Source organism: Micrasema longulum, unplaced genomic scaffold (genome assembly GCF_059751315.1).
Source record: "Micrasema longulum isolate JH-2025_06_02 unplaced genomic scaffold, ASM5975131v1 h1tg000773l, whole genome shotgun sequence".
NCBI lineage: Eukaryota > Metazoa > Arthropoda > Insecta > Trichoptera > Brachycentridae > Micrasema > Micrasema longulum.
Genome location: NW_028277967.1, coordinates 56,322 through 62,321, shown reverse-complemented (window position 1 = coordinate 62,321; position 6,000 = coordinate 56,322).

The following is a 6,000-nucleotide window of genomic DNA, read 5'->3' as shown; positions in this document are numbered from 1 at the left end:
GGACTATCCTTAATTCTATGATTTCATCAATAAAAAATGTACATAAGTTGATTATATTTTTTATTTTTCAATGGTTGTATCCAATCGCTTTCACGATGTTTGTAAAGTAGGTGTATGAAATATTTATATCAAACAAACATTATTGAGGTAGGTTATGGTATTAAGAGCGAGCACAATACACAAGAGTGACCTAAGACCCGAGGAATTTGTATTTGGAACAAGTGAAGTGTACTATTTCGCGCGATGTTACTAAACCCTTTCACGCATGAACCCAAACTTATAAATTGTTTTTACGTTTTTTTACTATCATAGTAAAAAAAAATTGGTTCGATGGTAATTAACAAAAAATGTATATGCACACACATAATACAAGGCTCGCACAACGTGAAAGCTTGGCAAGTATGGCCAAAGAACACTTCATTATGCAATTACTATTTTTTTTTAAAGATTCCTAAGCAGATCTTAAAAGAAAACGTTGACAAAGCTTTTAAGGAAAAAATAATTAAATGGCTCATATGTACCAAGGCTTTATATCGATTATTATTTTATGTTATCAGTCATATATTTAATTTTTTGTAAATAAATTTGTTTAAAAATACGAATGCTTTTAGTTCTTAATAATGTTTATATTACTTTTTAAAATTATACAATTTCTCTAACGGTTTTCTTTGTAAAGGAAAAATAGGAACCTGATGACAAGCCGGTTTCGCAGTTTAGTGTTTCATTATTTTTCCTTTTATATTTTCTGTTCATTTTTACCTACCTTAAATTTTAAAAAAATACAAAAAAAAAATGAAACGAAAAGTGATATTGAAATCCATAATTTCGGAATTACTACGGACCGGTTTCATAGATTACCGAAATCTTCGAGATATATTTATTCAAAATCTGTAAGGATAAAAATTCAAAACGATTTAATAATAATTTAAGTTCGTAGGATTATTCTGATGTTTTCTGGGTAATTGTGCCGTATATTGATACATCGTGATTAGTTAGTCTCGTGGTGTAATGGTAAGCGTGTTTGCCTACCATGCGAGAGGTCTCGGGTTCGATTCCCGACATGGTTAATATGAAATGTTTTATTTAAAAGAGTGTTTTTACACCAGAATATTTCATAGTCTCTGGACTGGTACCTAAAGCGTAAGACTGATCATCTTACTTTTATGTAAAAAAAATAACAAGATACGCTGCGATTGGTGTACTAATGCAGTTACCTATGAACCATTAGGTGCGGAAAGGAAATAATGATTGATTCACATTTTTCCCGACGGACAGCGCTACAGCGTTCATCATCTGGGCTGATGTAATTTTAGTGTGTTGTAGTCTTATGAAAAATTTGTACCGTGCCGCAGTCGGTGGGTGTGGGTTGTATCGGTCTATATTCAAGGCTCGGTGTCATGATGTTTTAAGGTGCATTTTGTCATCTTTTTTATCATATAATATATTGTCTTACCCTTATCCACACTAGATGGTGCATTTGGTATTGTATTGATAAAATAAATGCAGCGTATTTGCAAGTGTACATATATATATATAATTGAAATGTGTCTAGATACCTGTCCATCTTCAACTGGGGTAGGAGCTCCAACCCACCACAAAAAGTGAAATCCAACAGCACTATGAACAAGCTGAAAGCTTTTGAGATGTGCTTACATCTCCGAATGCTCATGATATCTTTGATCTGCCAAGTAACGAACTTGAAAGTTTTGAGTAGAGCTAAAACGAACCAAAAACTCTTAACGAACCATGAAAATGGGTAAAATTTTATATTTGGGGCATGGCAATGTCGACTTCTCTTTTTGTTCTCCCAACCCAGGTGATCCTGCTTCCAAGGTACACAAACTCTTTTGCGTTTTTCAGAGTTGCTCCTGACATTACTATATACATTCGTTGCTCATTACGGGCCACAGTCATTACTTTGGTTTTGCTCCTGTTTATTTTCATATTATTTTCATACTTACCATAATCTTTTTTTAAACGATTAGGCGCCACGGAGCACATCCGTAACATGGTCCTGAGAGTGTTAAAAACATAACAGGCAAGGTTCACATTTGACTTGGTGGCATTTAAATATCAGGGTTGCCACACCCAAATAACCCAACTATCTGGATCAAGCATCAATAGGACATTTTGTTTAACATTTTTAAAAGAAAATGTTATTTGAAACATCGTCCTTACACTCATATCGGGTTATCTTTAGTTCATCTGTGCGTCGGTTATCTGCCAGCAATTTAAAAACTTACTAGGGTCAAAGAACATAGAACAGCATAGATCAAACTATGGCCTTAATTCTCCAATGACCCGTCTTTGTCGTATTGTTAACTCAAGACAAGATCTGGACTTTTTTGGTTTAAGTTTACAACGATTTAAACGAGCACTAAATAAATAGTCCAGCTCTTGTCTCGATGTTCTTTATGTTTGTCAATGCTACTTTTTTAAAAAATGTTTCAAACTATTCTTTTATTGTAATATTTAAACCCTATAAATTGTATACATGGACAATGTCCGTTAATAAATAAATAAATAAAGCACCAATGAATGACCGCTAAAGGTTCATTTTGTAGTCAAATCCACATTAAACGCATAAATAAAATTATTTAAGCGTACAAAATAAAAGAAAACAATAAAAAACACGTTAGTTTCCAAGTACTTTTACTTTTATATTGAAATACGAGTATTACAATTATAATTAATATTAAAAAATAGCAGAATCGCCAGTGAATGACCACAACTACCTCGGTAAAAATAATACTCAGATTTAGTTACATCATAACATTATAAAACACCCTTACACATTATAATATGGATATATTCAAAGAATGGCATAAGAAATAGCATCAAATAAAACACTCACCACACCTTTCCTTATAAAAACACTATCAATCTCAGAACAATAACGGGAAGACGCACTATTACCTTGTGACAACTCACAGTTCAAAACTGATAGATTTGTTTTTTACCAAAAGAAGTGTCCGCCTACTGCTTTTGTCATAGTTTCTAGTGTTAAAAGTTTTTTGACTGGACACATGTAGCAATTCTTATTATATTGTGTTCTATTAACCAATGATCATTTACTAGGGGTGGTGCTTTGACCCTATTCCGTATATTCTTTTCTACCGAGAATATCGAGTTGTAAACCATTTGCATTTCATTATCATCAATTCGCTATCCGCACCGCATCCGTCGGTATATATGTTTCCTAGAGTGTCAATTTTTTCAACTTTCGCATTCAGATACGTATTATGTCTCAAAAGTTGCGTTTTAGAAAAGAAATAAGAATTTGGTTTAAATTTTTTTTTAGAGTCTTTGACTCGCTTGAATGCCGCAAAGTTTTGAAAAAAGTAAAAAAATACAAATAATGATTTTTTTAATGCAAAAAAAAAATATTATGTAAGTATATAAATTACTTTTTTTCAAAGATTTTTGAGGAATTTTATATTTTTGTGTCCAATATGCTATTTTTGATATTTTTTTATGTTCGTCTTATCTGTTTTCAATGAGTTAACCAATCAATAAAATTCTATATATTTAAACATAAAAACTTTTCGTTTTTTTCTTCAGAGCAATAATTTTCTAATTTTTCTAATTTTCAATTCATTTTAGCGAGCCAAACATGATTATTTATATATATTTTTTTACTTATACATATATTTATATACAGCGTCATTTTTATGAAAATCACCTCAAGATTTATCTTGTTGCCATAAACCAATAAATGACCCGATTGTGTAGTATTGTAAACTCGAGACAAGATCTGGACGTTTTTGGTGTAAGTCTTTACAGATTGAAAAAAATCCTTAGATAGACCGGATCTTGTCTTGAGGTAGCAATTTTTTTTTGTGCTAGCTTTAATTTTATTTAGTTGTGTTTTATTTCATAAGTGCCTGTATTTATTATAAGAAATTGTATTTTCCAGCGTTAAAATGGACTGCATAAGTCCGTCAAATAAATAGATAAATAAATAAATAAACCTAAAACAACTTTTGGGACCTATTACACCAAAAACAAAAAAAGTTTTTAATAAAATGTATGGAGCGCGACTCACCCTGAATACTACCTGCCTCGAAGTGTAGTATTTAGCGCGTCCGCATACCATAATTAAGATCGTAGGTATTATTCCTTGCAGAGTGGACGCGACATATTAATTTTTGGTTACTATTATTTTATTTTTTTAAATAAATTCAAAATAAATTTCTGTGCTCTTATGATTTACACAATTATTTCGATTTCGAGTTATAAAACACCCACTATTAGAAAATGGAAATCAAGTTGAGGTAGAGTGCGGTTCGAACCTCGGACTCCTGATCCATGAGGCCACAACATTAGCCACTGGACCACAACCCGATTCACAGTACAAAGTTTCATAGTTCTTAGACGGGCACCTAGAGAGTAAGACTGATCACCTTACCCTCAATATATGCTTGATTTTTCGCGCCGATGTAAGTAGCTTTTTATTTACAAAAAAGTTTGGATACGAACATAATGATGAAAATTCGGCTATTTTCCTGAAAAAATCATTAATTAACGAGTATCGCAGTGTTTTTCTGTTTTTTTTTTTAAATAAAACATTTAGACAACCTTGTTTTTGAAAATATGTACGTCATCAGTATGTAAAAGTTTAAATAAGGACGATAAAGGTTAGAATTAACAAGACGTTATTAGGAATTTAAGATGGCAAATAATTAATTAAGGTGGGGTCGTAAAATGTACCGAACCTCATTTCGAGATTGTCAGAAAGGATGCGACTTCATTACAGATGCAAGGATATTTACATAACAGGATGCAGAACTAAAACCAAAACTAATTTAACCCTCGTGAGCACTCTCGCCCCCTTCCACGTCAATCCCGCGTCCCTTAGTTCCACCGGATAAATCCGCAACCCATCCGCTTCAACGCAGTTTCATGGCTGGCAAATGCTTCACTAGCTGATGGTCCCGTGTCATTGCATTGACTCAAATGTTGGGCCACCGGGAGCTGACAGTAGCTTGTTACTTGACCTAATGCCTGCACAGTAATTAAACGTGTGAGCTGTACTAATAATATAATGTTGTTTTCTTTTCCTTTCATTTTTAATTTTTTTTTTTTCTCTCTTATATGTATATATATATCTGCGTGGATTTAAATGTGATTATGTAATATTTTATATGTATTATATATATATTTTTTAGACACTATAAGTATAATATATGAAATCATGTAAATGAATGCCTCGACACGGGTTGTGCCCAGTGAGGTATTAATATTTTAAAAAAAGTTTTATGTAAAACGTGAAATAATAAATAAATAAAATAAAAATCAATGTTTCCGGGTGCACAATATAACTCTATAAAAATTTTTTTTTTTTTTTCACCTTACATTTGTGTTATGGTTATATTCTTCGCGATCTGGCAATATTACTCGGTGACTTCAAGTATGCGCGCGGCGAAAGTGTGTCTAAGTGGGGGAATTATCGGACACAGTCCGATGTATTCAAATATGATTCTACGCTCCTTCTGGACTATTCTTAATTCTATGAGCTAAATGTTACACGGTGTGTGAAATGGCAACTTAAACCAGCCAATGACAGTTCATAAGTTAATGCGTTGTCTTCCATGTTCCCTTATCTGAAATGTTTTCCGTCTCCGTTGTAATATGTTACAAAACGGTATTTTCAATCGGTGGGAATCTAGGCGTGAAAGATTTCCAACGATCTTGAAAATTTTAAAACAAACCATTTATCAGAATTTAAAAGCAGTCAATAAATCATAAATTGCATACCTAAATCAATAATTTAAGTAATTTACAAGCTATTTGTAATAAATTAACTATCTAAAACAGCATAAAATGCCGTGGAAAATTTATAATGCATTTCAAACATTAATTAGAACTTACGCACACACATTCATAAAAAAAATGTTTACAATGCTGTTATTAATTTAACTCTTGCGTGACTATGATGTAATACGAGTCTGCATAGGATACAAGACTTGATTATTATATTATGGTTCGAAAATTTATACA